Below are 16,061 nucleotides of genomic sequence, written 5' to 3'. Positions count from 1 at the left end.
TCTATTATTTAGGTAACAGTATATTCATTGGTAGCCTGACTGAATTTGGGGAAGACTTTTAGAGCACCCTGATGATTACAATGGGCTTGAGAGTCTTTAACTCATCAAATCTTGGAGGAATGAGAACCTCAAGAGCAGGAAGAATTGGTGGATTCAATTAGGTAGAATGGTTTTGCTGCAAAGACATTTGACTGTGCGCCAGGTGAATATGGAAGCTGACTAGCGAAGGGTATGGGAAAGGCTACATATCATGTATTGCTCCTTGGCTTCAAGTATACCCTTAGTACATTCTCAGAAACAATGGACAGAATAATTTTAATTAATCACAGTAAGCATGTTCAGTTTCTTGATATAAGGATCTCAACTATACTGTAAGTGTAAGGGGACTTCTCTTGCTGTTCCCAGGTTATAATGGGCTGGTTGTCTAGGTGTGACAATATCTGGTGGTACACTATTTCCAGCTACAAACCCAGAATGCAAGGTCCCTGGTGCCCTATAAAGCTCCAGCCTGACCTTGGAATCACTCCCCTGCTACATTTTCACGGATACCATATACTCACGGGCCCTGACTTACAATAGTTGCCCTCCAGATGGCAGTGTGGAATAATTTGGGCTTCCTGCTATATTAGCATCCCTTGTCACTGGCTATGACTTTATGGTTTGCCATTGGTTTTAACCTCGCTTGTGCCTTTGAGGATTACCACTAGGAACCCTACTCGTGCGTGCCTATGTGGCTATACACTGATCAAGGCTTCCCTAAACCCTGACTACTTTTCTGCCCTCCAGAGAGTGGATTCGTGTTTGGTAAAGTAGTAGACTTCTCTGCCTTCAGTAGGCTGCTATTAAAGCTTCAGTAGGGTTGGAATCCTGGCCCTAGATATTGGAACCCTTTCTGGATTTAGCCTGTGAGTGTTCACCACACATTCATACAACATACATGTTTTGTAAATCCTACCAACATTTACAGGGGTTCTTCATGTTTGAACTCTGGTTTTAACTACTATCCCCTGCCTGATCCAGAGATGATAGAGTTCATGAGATATTATAGTTATAATAATATTTTACTTAAGCCCAAAGATTTTAGCCTGACACCACTTCTTTGGATTTTATTTTGTGTAAATAGAGTTATGTAAAACACGGCAAAGGTTGTTGGATTTAGAATCAAAGTACTCCAGTTGCCGTTTCATCTCTAGTCAAAGTTTGGGAGGTAAGTATTCACCTCTTGTTTCCATGCTTCATTTGCTGTGGTGATAACATGAGGAACTGCTGCTGGATGGTTTTATTAGGTGACTACAGTTCAGCCAAGAGATGTGTCAATAACATCATCCTGCATACAGCATTCTAGTGCCTCCATTTATCACCTGCCATCTTTGTACTTGGCTCAGTTTTGACCTGCTAAGAATATTTCAAAGACGAAGCTGCAGGAATGTTGGTTTCTGTCACTTAACAGTGTGCTTGAGGGTTGTGGAGATGGTTCCATGTATGAGGCACTTGCCATACAAGCATAACAATTGAAGTTCGGATCCCCTGAACCTATGGAAAGCTTGATCTGCAGAGTGGGAGACTGGGCATCCCTGAGTTGACTGGCTAAATTAGCCAAATAGGCAATCTCTGGGTTCAGTAAGAAAACCTGTCTCAGCATAGAAGGGGAGCAATTGACACCAAACATCAGCTGCTGGCCTCTACATGTATGTACACGCAGCAACATGTGAACACACATACACACCACAGACACAGTTGTCCCCCAAAAGGAGAAAGTGGTTTCATTAACAATTAAAATTTCAGTGCTTGCAATTACTAGTATAGGAGGTAGAACTAGCTAATGTGTGACCTAGAATAATTTAGTCAATATGTAGGTATACTTTCTAAATTTTATGTTGGAAAGAGCAGTATAGCTAGGCTACTCTTTCAACCTTAATGTGTTTTATTTAAGGTTAACCAGAGAAACAGGACCAGCAAGATACTTGTGTCCATGTGTCTGTATATATCATATATATATATCATATATATATATATATATATATATGATATATATATATACACATACTGTATACATATATTTGAAATTATGTTAGTGAAATGATTGATTTTATGTGTTAGCTTGACAAGGATAAGGAATGCCCAAACAGCTGGTAAACATTTGCTGTTATACTAAGAAAGATGTTTTGGAAAATACTAGTATTCAGCTCAGTAGTTGGAAGAAAGTAGATTGTGCTAACAAAAAAGCTGGTCATTATAATTTATTGAAGACCTGAATTGAACTAAAAAAGATATAGGGGAGGTAAATTTGTTCTGTTTCAGATGGTGTATCCATCTGCTTTCAGGTTAGCACTTTTGGTCATTGGGCCTTGAGATGCAAATGTTAATACTTCTCTGGTTCTCAGACCACTGAATTTGTGCTGGAACTGCACCTATCTCTTCTCTAGGCTTTCAGCTTGCAGGATGCAGCTCATGAATCTTGATCTCCATAATCACGTGAGCCAGTCCCTCCTGATTAGTCTATCTACCCGTTGCTATTTGTCTATCTTTTGGTTATGTATATCTTTTTTTTCTTTTTTATTAAATTTTTTATTTATTTTACATACCAACCACAGTTTCCCCTCTCTCCTCTCCCCATTCAATCCCCCCACCTCCCACCTACCCCCTCCATCCACTTCTCTCAGAAAGGGGTATGCCTCTCATGGGAGCCAACAAAGTGTGGCATGTCTTAACAACACTAATACTGCTAACAAGTCTAAAGTCTAAGAAGACTAGAAATAAGTCAGTATTACAGTCTTGAGTCTGAAATCCACAAGGCAAACTAGCATGTTGGAGACTGCTGCAGATTTGAGGCGGAATTTCTTCAGAAAAGTCAGGTTTTGCTCTTTAGACCTTCACCTGATTGGAGCAGGTGCACTCACATTATTTTTACTTGATCAACTGATTTACAAAACAGCGTGTACAAAATACCTGCATAGTAATCCCTAGGTTACTATTTGATTAGCATATACCCTAGCCAAGTTGGCAGACAACTAACCATCACATATACTAAGTCCTGAAACGTAGGAAAGCCTGAGCAAAACAATCCATTTCATAAAAACTATATGTTATGATAAATCACTATAGGCTAAGAAAATATTCCTAGAAATGAATTTCATATAGACAGTGGTAAGGATAAAACAACAAAAATCCAATTCTTAGGACAGCTTCCTCAGGATACTAAGTAAAACTCAACCAACTATTCAGTTTCATGATTGCAAGAACAATTACTGTTTTACATCAGTTTGGTGTTTGAAACTGAGTGCATAACTCGTGTTTATAGGTTATGCCCCACTTTAAAAAAGATTTATTTGCTTTTATGTTTATGAGTGTTTTGCCTGCATGCATGTAATGCACTATTTGCATGTCTGATACCACAGAGACTGGAAGATGGCATCAGATCCTCTGGAACTGGAGTTACTGGTGGTTGTCAACTACCATGTGGGTCCTTATAACCAAACCTAGAGTCCTCTGAAAGAGCAGTAAGTGCTCTTAACCTTGAGCAACAGCTCCATCCCCTATGCCCTATTCTTATATTATTCCATGTTGTATAAAAACAGGTTGTTCAAGCAGCGCGTTACCCTAGGAGACTCAACAAGGATGACCACAGCCCCTAGGAGGACCCAGAAACTGCATCATCTGTCAGGCACCGCCCCACCCCACCCAAATCCAATACAAACTGACAAATAACTTACTCCTGGGAATAGGAAGAGAGCCACTCTATAAGTTTATTGGGGTGAAATGAAACTAGGGGCACGTGGAACCCTAAAAATAAAACCAAATAGGGAAACCAGGCCCAAACACTTATTGGACACATCAGATCAAAGAAAGGACCCCATAAAGTCATGGACACCTTACACTGATGGCATGCCCTAACACTTATATCATGTGGTACCTGGTGTGTGTGTGTGTGTGTGTGTGTGTGTGTGTGTGTGTGTGTGTGTGTGTGTGTGTGTGTTAAAGACCAAGGACCCTGATTTGGCCTGGTCTCCTGTTTTGACAACATGCTCAGCTGCCTGTCTGCCCACGTTTTCCCGTTGAAACCCAACTTCAGCAGCCCTGTGCTATCACTGGTCTTGTTAATACAGATTTTCTTAGCTGTCTTCTGAAACCTCTTGAACTGTTCTGCAGGCCCCTTAACTTGCATGCATTCTGTAGCTCATATATATGCATACAGACATAGATATATTTACCGTGTGCTATGTGAGACAATAATAACAGTTAAAATTGCAATAAAAGAATCTGCATTTGCCTCAGCCAGGCTACCAAGGTAGGTGGATTATATGACAAATTGCTGTCACTGAAACTGCCAAACCTTGTGAATTTATTGTTAGTCAATAAATTCTGACATTGTGGAAAGACAAAAACATATCCCTCTAGGTTTCTGGTGTAGCACACTCAAAACAATGGAATTATCAGTTTTTCAAGAATAGTGTGTTTTCACTTGACAGTCACATCATCTAATTTCCCTTTTAATTCTATCTGTACATGTCTCAAGCCCCTGATAACACTATTAAGGTATCTCTGTGCTTCCATCTGGCCATGCTATAATCCGTAACTTTCACAACCAAGGTTCACAGTGGGAATACATATTCCCTGGCTTTTTCTTCACATCACATCACAAAATTTTCTGCCACTGAAATTCAAAGTAGGTACAGTTGGGGGAGTGACATTTGAAGTAGAATGATAGTTGCCTTTGCAATGTTGTTTTAGGGACACTGGGATGTCAAAACTGAAGACCAGAATCAACAAACTATGCACTGTGGCAGTCTGACTCATATTTTTATAACTAAAATAACTCACGATGTAGCATGAATCTTAAAGGTACTTATTAATAAAATCAAACCTGAGGCCAGTTATTGGGGTGAATGCTGGAAGATCAGAGGAGCAGAACAAGCCACAGCCACCTCACCTCGCCATTTCCTCAGCTGATCCTGTGTCCTCAGACTGGAAGCTTCTGTGTCCTCATCCAAATGAATCTCAGCTGAACTGCTTCTCGAAAGCCTGAATGCTTAACCAGCCTAGTTCCTGGTTTTCACGCCTTATATACCTTTCTGCTTTCTGCCCTCACTTCCTGGGATTAAAGGCTCACTTTCTGGGATTAAAGGCATGTGTCATCATGCCTGGCTGTTTGCAATGTGGCCTTGAAGTCACAGAGATCCAGACGGATTTCTGCCTCTGGAATGCTGGGATTAAAGGCGTGAGTGCCACCATTTTCTAGCCTCTGTATCTAGTGGCTGTTCTGTTCTCTGATCCCAGATATGTTTATTAGGGTGTGGCCTAATTGCAACAACCAAGTTGAGATGTTTTTGGAATTAGATTGATTTATTTTATGTGTATGGGTGTTTTGCCTACATGAACGGAACTGGAGCTAGGAATGGCTGTAAGCTGACATGTGAGTACTGGGAATCTAACCCAGGTCCTCTGCAATAGTAGCAAGCGCTCTTAACCATTAAGCCATCTCTCCAACTCAAGAAGTGATGTTCTTTAAAATATTTATTTTTATTTTGTGTACAAATCTTTTGCTTGTGTGTATATATATATTTGTCTATATGGGAACCACATACATGCTGGGTGCCCATGGAAGCTAAAAGTAGGTGCCATATCACCAGGAATTGGAATTGCAAATGGTTGTAAGCAACCTTTTTGAATGCTAGGAATAGGATCCAGGTCCTTTGTAAGAGCAGCAAGTGCTTTTAATTGCTGGGCTTTCTCCCTAGGCCCTTTCAAAAAGTTAATTTTTTAATAATGTGTGTGGTGTGGGTATGTGCAAGTGAGTGCAGAAGCTTGAGGAGGCCAGACGCTTGGGATGCCCCTGGAGCTGGGGTTACAGGTGGTTGTGAGCCACTCGACAACATGAATGCTGGGGACTAAACCCAGGTCCTCTGGAAGAGCAGTGCACTCTCTTAACCTCCGAGCATCATTTCAACCCTAGATTTCAGAATTTGTAAGGAAAAAAAAAGTAGGACCCACAAAGCCTGAAGCTTGAAATACTGAAAAAGCAATATTTCAAAGGGAAAGCTTGCTGGCTTCCTTCCATAACTTATCATTGCTAGTGTTTGAAATGTGTTTGGAAATAGTCATACTGGTAAGGGGAAAAGCTCTGACCAGATAAAGTAATTCAGTGTCCACAAGGCTAGATGCTTTTTTCCTCTAAATTAAGCATAGGGTAGGTAAATGGAGGAAGAAATGAAGTTGGGACACTGAAAGGTGCTCCAGGACAGAATCTATGAATAAAGGAGCGTGAACGTGTGGTGGTGTATATAATCTATCCATAGAGGTTATGTGCAGAGAACAGGAAACATGGGGTAGCAGGCTTATATTAGTAATATTCCCCACAGTTTCTGCCGAAGAGAATTCCTAACATGGAAGAAGGGCATGAAGAGCACTGTACAAAAGCTATGAACAAATATCCAAAAGGGGAAAGATTTCAGTTAAAGTGAACTTGGATAATCTCAAGAAGGATTAATTGAGTACTTCATCTCTACTACATGAGAAAATTGATAACACGGCTTCAGATAGAAAATGTGCCGGGCTATCAAAACCTTAGAATAACAACATCAGTTTTTAACTACATTGTCTGTCTCAACCATCAATCTCTGTTCGTTTTCTTTCATTCCCAGTACTACCAGCCAGGCTCAAACTAGTGAACTCAATCAAGTAACAATCCTTTGAGTCTAAGGTGTACTTATGTATATGTAACTGATGGTTCTGTACAAAAACAGAAACAGGACTGAAGAACAAATACAGAAAAAGGAGATTTCTGTTGCCTGGATTCATTAGAGAATGTTTAAACAGATTTGATAACTGGGGTGAGCCATAGAAGTTTCATAGAAGAGTTGGGAAAATGGCTCAATGGTTAAGAGCACATACTGCTCTTGTTGGTTGTTTAGCTCTTTTGGGTGGCCTGCCAGCCAGCTCCCAAATAAATCACACACAGAGGCTTATTTTTAATTGTAAATGACCTGCCTTAGCTTGACTTGTTTCTAGCCAGCTTTTCTTAACCTTAAATTATCCCATCTATCTTTGGCCTCAGGGCTTTTCCTTTCTTTATTTCTGTATACCTTTTCTTTTCTTCTTACTCTGTGTCTGGCTGTGTAGCTGGGTGGCTGGGTAGCTGACCCCTGAAGTCCTCCTCCTTCCTCTCTTGTTTCTTCTGTTTCTTCCCTGTGCCTGCCAGCCCTGCCTATCCTTTCTCCTTCCTCGACATTGGCCATTCAGCTCTCTATTAGACCAGTCAGGTATTTTAGACAGGTACAGTAACACAACTTCACAGAGTTAAACAACTGCAACATTAACAAAAGTAGCACACCTTAAAATAATATTCCCCAACAGCTCTTAACAGAGGACCTGAGTTCAGTTCCCAGCATCCATATGGTGGCTCACAACCTCCCATAACTCCAGGGGTTCTGATACCTTTTTCTGGCCTCTGCATGCAAGCACTTGCAAGCATGTGCACATACACACAATTTTTTTTAAAAAAATCTATCTTTTACTAAAAGTCACATAGATATGTTCAAAGGAGGAAATTGCAAACAAAATGGGCCCCATTCTCATCTTAAGTAACATAAGTAGAACCTAAAATTCTGCCTTCTAAAACTGAAGTAGGACATCAAGAGCACAAGCTCCAACTCAAGCTCAGGATATGATCACTGAAGAGCTGGTTGAACATATTTAGACTCACTTCCATTTCAATAATGAAAGACTCATAAGATTTAGAGCTGAGTTGGACTGTCGATGACATTTCTCCATTGGCAGCTTATATAGATAGCACCTTTAGATGCTCTGAGAACTAGTCCTCAGGGAAGAGGCTTCCAGGTCAGTTCCAGCTCCATTTCTTCAAGTCTTGTGTCTGGAATGAGTCATGTCTTCAGCAATGGGGTCTTTAAGTTCTGGAAAGCAATCAAGGGCAATGGCAGTAACCTATATTGTTTTTAGAGTTTACTGGACTATCCTGACCTTCCATTTGAAGGGAAGATTCCTATGCCTGGCACTGGGGTTTTTGTTAGGTAGTCTAAGGCTCTTTTGGGGATCAGTATCACCCCCAAGGTGCATAACATCATTTAAATTTTATATGTGTACAATACACTGGGGTGAGAGAAATCCCATAATCTTTCCCTTGAATGAAGAGCCACAGGCAATTAATGGCTGCTAAGAGAGGGAGACTCGGTCTTTTCCAGGTATGAATTCTAACTCAAATCCACAATCTGCCACAGTCTCCCCAGCACAAGGACTGGAACTATATACCACTAGGTCTGACCGTCCCGCACTCTCGTATTCTAGCAAATAATCCTGTAAAGAATTGATCACCTTTTCTCATATGACTTATACAGCACTCACACATACAAACATACCATATTTACCTATGACAAGGCCAGGCTCTCCAAATTCTCATCCCTTTTCGTGTAAATAAAACAGGACCATTAGTACCTGTTGACCACTATAGACAAATACCGACTAGCTTTGTCTGAGCAAACTGGAGCCTGGCTTCCACTCTCCCCAAAGGTGATGAACTTTCTTTGTCCACTCTCAGCCTTCACAAATGTCAGAATGCAGAGGAACTTCTTAATGATCACTCCAGAAATCAACTGACCCTAAATAAAAACATCTTTGGTTCACTGCCTATTTACACTGCACACTCCCCTACATCTGATCCCTTGTAGCCTACCTTACACCCCCATCAAATGGAAAAAATAGAATGTTTTCACCTATCCTTTGTCATGCCCGTAGATATAATGGTTAGAATTTTTCCAAGTTTCAACAGACCACTCAAAGTTTTTCTTTAAAAGATAAGGTTTTTTTCTTCTGTGTATGTGTATGTGGGCACATGTGTATGTATACGCATCCACATGGATTTCAGAAGACAAGCTTAGGTGGCATCCATAGGAAGACCGTCTACCTCCTTTGGAATGAGTCTTTCACTGGGCTGGCACTTACCAAGTAGGCGAAGTGGGCTAGTCAGTGAGCTAGCCCTAAGGCACCTCTTGTCTCCACTTCTTCGGCACTGGCTTTTGCTTGGATACTGGGTATTGAATTTCGGTTCTCGGGCTTGCAAAGCAAGTACTTTACCAACTGACCTATCTCCTCAGCTTTCATATAGTTTCCCTTCAAACTTCCATGATTCTAACATGTAGCATTCACCTGATTTCTCTTTTGTGATTAGGCCAGTCAGTCTAGTTAGTAGATTAGCCCCTCTTTTAAAAAAAATCTTGAGAGATATAGACGTGGCTGAGCAGTTAAGAGCACTTGAATATTCTAGAGGACTAGAGGGCCATTTCCAGCATCCACTTTGAGCTGTTTATAACTGCCTGTAACTCTAGTTCCAGGGGATCCAAGGCCTTCATCTTGGCTCTATTGACACATAAATAAAAATAGTAAAAGCATTTAAGAATAAAAAATTAAAACCTGTGATGATGTGTATGCATGTTTTTACTGTGGGCAGATGCATATGGAAGTCAGAGGAGAGTCTTATGTGTCAGTTCTTGCCTTCTACCTTGTTTGAGGAAAGGTCTCTTAATTTCTACTGTGTATACTAGGCTACCTGTCCCACCAGCTTCTGTCCTTGCCTCCCATCTCGACACAGAAGTACTTGCATTACGGACACATGTTGCTGGGGACCTGTACTCTCCTCATCTTCCTGGCTGTGTAGCAAGTGCTTAACCTACTGAGCCATGTCTCTAGGCCCAGATTAGCCCCTCTTTATGCCAGTTTGCTCAATGGCACAAGGAGACAAAAAAATCTCTTGACACTCTTTCCCTCCAGTGGAGTGGAATCCCTGTTGTCCTCCCTAGTGGAAGCAGTCTTACCTTGGCAACTAGTCTCCAAACTAGGTAAGGAATGAAAATCAAAGCTTCGGAAAGCAGGGCCATCCACCTGAGCTTTTAAACCATAACTGGGAATGGGGAAGATGGCATCATATTATGGTCTCTAGGTAAATAGACTCTTTTGAGACTTTAATCCAATCCAGTTAAGATATTTCCTTCAACTGGCACTGCCGCTGGGTTTCCACAAAGTATTCCACATTTCAACTGGACCAGCTGTTTCTGGGCAATGGGTTATTCCATGAGACTAATTATAGCCATGTGTGTAAGGCCATCGCTGCGCTTGCTTTTCTGAGATGCACTTTTTGATGAGATGCAAGGCTATTTGGAATGCCATAACCTTATATTAAACATTCTGTGAGCCCATGGATGACAGACAGGTCTAGCAGAATCATTACTAGGAAGGATAAACCTTTCCTATATACACAAATTTATGTAAGTAAAAGAGTACAAGTATTTTGCCTTTCTTTCTGCTAAAGACATGTTTAAGGTCTACTGTCTGGTGGCCTGTGGGTCCATCTGAGGACAGGTACCATATCCAGGTCTTCATGTTCATCTTCATCATCAGGAGGTTCGGTACTCAGCAGTAGAAAGCTTTAGCTTCCTGAGAGGAAGCTTGCATTGTTTTTTTCCTATGCAAAGCCTCTGTCATTGTGGCTACTTTGTTTAACTATTCATCCAGCAAGCACTCAGGTGGCTGGAGAAAGAATCTGACTGACATTCTCTGGGTATATCATTTTGTTTACCTGTTATCTTCATGGTGTGTGTCCATTCAGAGTTAACTATCTACATATGCCTTCCCCAAACGTCCTTATTTCAACAATGCAGACCCACTCCAAAATACAATTGGCAGAAACTAAAGCGGATCCCTCCACAGTGTCCCTCAAGTGACCTCTACTGGCAAGAGGTGACATTGCACATACTGTAAAGCAGAAATGTTTATGTGAACTTTTATTATCCACAGACCATGTACAGATGGATGAATTGGGAGTTAACTGGCACAGACTTATCACCTCAGCATCGTCAGGAATTTTCCCATTTGCTGTTGTAAATGCCTGAGTCTCAGTTTTCTGACTCTTGGGAAATAGTTCAAAAAGCACATTCTCCAATCCTAGGTCCATCTGTAATAAGAAAGACTTGATATCAGGTATGTTTTAAATAACATATTCCCTAAATATTTAAAAGTGCATAGGACCCTTCATAGTATTTCCTAACACTCTTGATCCTTCCTTTTTCTGCTTGAGAGAATATTTCACTTAAAAATTTAAAAACAAGATTTATGCACATATATACATACATACATACAGACAGACAGACAGACACAGACACAGACACACACAGACACAGACACACACACACACACACACACACACACACACACACACACTCACACATAAAGTTCAGAAATCCCAAGGCTTTAAAGCTCTATTGAGGCGTGAAAGGCATTGAGGACTTTCACACTAATATGTTCTCCCTTGCTTTACCATCTTTTTGGTGCATGCAGAAAAGTTTGGCTGAAAGTACTAGGGCCTGACCTGATAGAACAGTTACTTTTTTCTAAGGGTCTTATATAGCCAAGGGTGTCTTTGAACTCCTAATCTTCCTGCCTCTACTTCCAAAGTGCTGAGATTTTAGGGATACATGATTATGCCCAGGTTCTGGTGCAACAATTACTTTCTATACTTGTGATTATTTTCTATGCTTGCAGCTACAAGGCTCTGTGTATCATGAACAAGTATCTTATGTGATAGCTTAGGGCCCCGGCATGTCCAATCTTTTGACATTGTAAAATGACACTGTTATCTACAAAGTTCATGCTTAAGAGTCACACAATAAACTTACCCTCCCCCACAAAAATATGAATAATGTTTAAAGTAATGTGAGTTTACGATTTTGTGTTGGGCCACATTCATGGACATCCTTCATCACATGCTGTGCCCTGGCTATCACTTGGACTGTTAATCCCACTGGCCACGAATAAGACCACCACCACAGTTTAAAGTCAAATTTGAAGCAAGCTTTAATTAAATAGCCCGGGTGGATGGGCTCTGGCTAGGTCCATTCCAGGTTCCCAGGAAATGGACCTGAGTCATGGTTTGCAGGGACTTAAAGTATTTCTCATCAGGTCCAATCAGGGGCAAGCATACATCTTGATGTATTTCCTGCCTGTGAACTTCCCGCCCACATGTGATCAAGCACATCTGGTGTAGTTGGGCCATACAAACTTGTTTAGGCAGTGAAAACCTGGTTTGTTATCTTACATAAACAGTAGCCTCCAGCATTTCAAGATCTATATGCCCTTGGGCAAGGGGCTTGCAGATCAGAGGCATTTTTGTTTCTTGGATCTCTTAGGCATAGGCATAATTCAAACTTAAAATGTAACTTTGGCTCTCACATGCACGCTTGGTAAACCATCAACATGTCCTCCATGCATGGAGAGTGCATTATTGTCCTCCCTTTATCAGGGCCTACACAGGTAGGCTATGGTTCAAAATGTCCATGTGTCTGTTCTCAATTTCTATGAAATCTTATAGCCCCCCCCCCCACTTGGTGTGTGTGGGTGTATTGTTTGGGTATTTTTGTTTATTTGGGAAGGTTTTAGATAGTTAACGGTAAGAAATTTAGCTGGGGGGCTGGAGAGATGGCTCAGAGGTTAAGAGCACTGCTTGTTCTTCCAAAGGTCCTGAGTTCAATTCCCAGCAACCACATGGTGGCTCACAACCATCTGTAGTGAGATCTGGTGCCCTCTTCTGGCTTGCGGGGATATGTGCAGGCAGAACACTGTATACATAATAAATAAATAAATCTTTAAAAAAAAAAAAAAAGAAATTTAGCTGGTATTGTCCTGAAAAATTTAAGAGATAACAAAAAAACAAATTGTTACAAAGTTGAATAGCAGGAACTTGTTTACTGAAACATTCTGACTTGCATCCATGCTTTATATCCAACATTTATATTAAAAATTCACATGTAAATTAAAATGGAGGCATTACTGCTACCTGATTTCTGTCCTCTGTTTTCCCACTTGCAATCATATATGTAGCTACTTTTTGATTCTGTGGAAAGAAGATTAAGCACACAAGACTATTTGTAATAGGAAGAGATGAGAAAACGTATTAACAAGAAAATTTTCCTACCATAGTGGGTTCCTAAATAAGTTATTCATGTATGTGGCATGACAGTTGGATATCTCTTGATGTGTTTGTTACATGTTGGTCGTGGATAGCCCACAGGTAAGGAGAAATCAGGTACATCTTACTTATATTCTGCAAAGCACCAGCAGCTGTTTTCAGAAGCACAGATGTGTTCTGACGTCCTGAACAACTTCTCCCAGATGATGCAAGGGGGAAGTTTGTGATTGAGATGGTAAGGGGACTTCTGGTAGCATCTAATTTTATGGAGTGTCACAACACCAGGCCTATAAGAATAATGCTTACTCACCCCTACTGTAGAGGGTGCTTTCCTTCGAGTGGCTTGTGGGGCCGGTGGCTGTTACCACCAGTTGCTTCCCAGGCAGTCTGCTTTTTATGAGCTGTCCTGTAGAAACCTTTAGACTTACTGGCCTTTGCCTTCAACTGGAGGTGAGCTGCCTGCTGTACTGGCCTTTCAAGGAGAAAGCCTTCTGTGTGGTTTTCAGGCAAATGCTTAGCCATTCTGTTAAAAAAAAAAAAAAAGCCATCCTGGCACTGACTGGGGACATAGATAATCAGTTAAGTGCTTGCCATACCATCAAGAGGACCTGAGTTTCAATGGCAGAATGCAGGCATTAAAAAAAAGCCAGGCTTGGTGATGGAAACTTGTAGTCTCAGCATTGCTGAGACAGAGGCAGACAGGTCTCTGGGGCTGCCTGGGTAGCCTTTCTTGTCTACTCAGTGAGCTCCAGGTTCCAGTGAGAGAAACTGTCAAAACAAAAAGTACACACCACCTGAGGAGCAATGACAACTGAGCTTGACCTCTGGCACACATGTGCATATGTGCCCACACATAGACACACAGACACACAGTCCTCCCCCCCACACACACACAGATATACATATTTCACACAGACTCATATATACACACATACAGATAAACATACTCGGACACAGATACACACACACACAACCACACACACACACACACACACACACACACGTCCCATTGTTCTGTAGCTCCTCTATGCATAGTCTGGTTCATTATGTAACACGTCACTTCTGCTTTGGACTGACTCTTTCCATCTCTCATAGTTCCCTTTTACATCTACCCCTTCGGTGTCCCAAGTCTCTCCATTTATTAGAACCCTCCATTCAGTAGCACCCTCAAGTCTGCCTTTCCCCAAAGGTTCACATTTGAAATCACCTCTTTTCACTTCACTTCTCTTTTTCTACCTAGAGCCTTCCCTTACAGCACGTGCAGATTTTCTTTTTCTCTGAAGGCTGGTCCTCCCCAAGTGCGGGACGATAGCAATTACACTGTCAAGGTGAGTACTTACTTAGTACAGCTTTATTCCCCTGTCACAGGTGCCCTGTGCTAGAGACTAAAGATCTGGTTATAAAATCACTCTGGAGTCTGGGAGGAATGAGACATATTTCATTTAATCTACGGACTTTGGGATTCACTCTAATGTATGGTTTGCAGTTAGGGTCATATTAATAATTCCGGGGGAGAAGTTGGAGTTCTACTGAGAGAAGTAGGAGATGAGAAGTTGGCGAAGCAAAGACTATCCTTTAGCGGTGATTATGACCGGTATTGAAAATGATTGTCTTCTCTATAGGATTTCATGTTTCCTCTTTTAGAAGCTTCTAATTTTCTTTTTGGCCTTTTCATTTTCCAAGCAATTATCTGTAAGTGCAACTGAAGTGTCAGGGATCTTAGTTGTTTCCCTGAAAACTGAAAACCCCAGAGTCTAAGGAATAGATGTAAAAATTAATAGTGCTTTTCACATGCTGTCTCTGAGGGCTTGTTGTGATTTCCATAAAGCAGGGAAATAAGCCGCTGTGTTTATTTTTACTATAAACCAACATATTAGCCATTCTCTCAAGTCAGGACCCAACAGTCAGTTTGAGGAGCCTCCCTTGGACCTGGGGCTCTGCCTCAGATGGGGTGGGGCTGCGGTGAGAACAGTCACCACAGATTCCCACTCCTTTATAAGGAATATAGTCTGCAGTTGTCTTAGGTTGAATGCTTATTTCATTCTGGAACTGTGGCTCCTCAGCTGCAAAACATTTTTTTAAAGCCCTGTTTCATTATTACTGGATAAAGGTGGCGAGTAAATGAGCTAGCTATGTGAAAATGCCAATGCATAGCTTTACATTTTAAACATGAGTTAAACAAGGAGCATGTTAGGATTGTAGATTGAGAGGCCAAATTTGAGTTATGTGGAATTATATATATATACACACACATACACACACATATACACACATGCATACATACAGACATGCATGCACAGACACACATGTGCACACACACACATACACACATATACATACATACACGTACAGACATATACACACAGACATACACACAGACACAGACACCTTTCAGGCTCTTGTCTGCTTAGAGAGGTGTTAACCCTTCCTGAAGCAGGAGTATATTTGGCTGCACACAACCGAGCACCCAAGTGAACGGTAGCATCACAGGTTTCTCGCAGCAGGTACTGTTGAGAGTCATCCCATTTGTACTGCTGTGGTACAGTTGTGCCATGAGGAGTCACGCTTCTGCTGTTGAGTTCTGCCTTAGCATATTAGCCTGGTGCTTCTTCATTGTTCCTTGTTGTCTCCAGACAACACGTCTTGCACATGGCCAGTAATAGCTGTCAGATTTTCTGGTAGATGTATGTTTAGCTTTTCAAATACTTCAGTAGAGAAAAATCAAAAAGAGAAGGAGGATGAGGTTAGATTGTGGAGGAGACATCAGTCCCACATCTGTTTATGATTTTTTGTCCTTAATGTTAGCAAGATTCAGAATTGGTAAACAGAATGCATTAAGGTGGAAAATGTGCAGACACGTTTTTGTGGTTGTTGTTTCTTCTAGAAATAGCATGGGCTCCAATTTGTTTTCTGAAACATACTTTTATTTATTCTGGTATCTGATGTGAAAGCCATGATTCTCCCAGTGTGTGGTGTCAGTTACATGCGATAATTTTATTGCATTAGTTCCTTCTCGCTGAGCTAAAGTACTCTGACAAAAGCAACTTAGTGGAGAAAGGATTGACTCTGGCTCACAGTTCCATGTGGACTG

This window comes from Peromyscus eremicus, chromosome X (genome assembly GCF_949786415.1).
Source record: "Peromyscus eremicus chromosome X, PerEre_H2_v1, whole genome shotgun sequence".
Classification (NCBI taxonomy): Eukaryota; Metazoa; Chordata; class Mammalia; order Rodentia; family Cricetidae; genus Peromyscus; species Peromyscus eremicus.
This window is presented reverse-complemented; position numbering follows the sequence as displayed.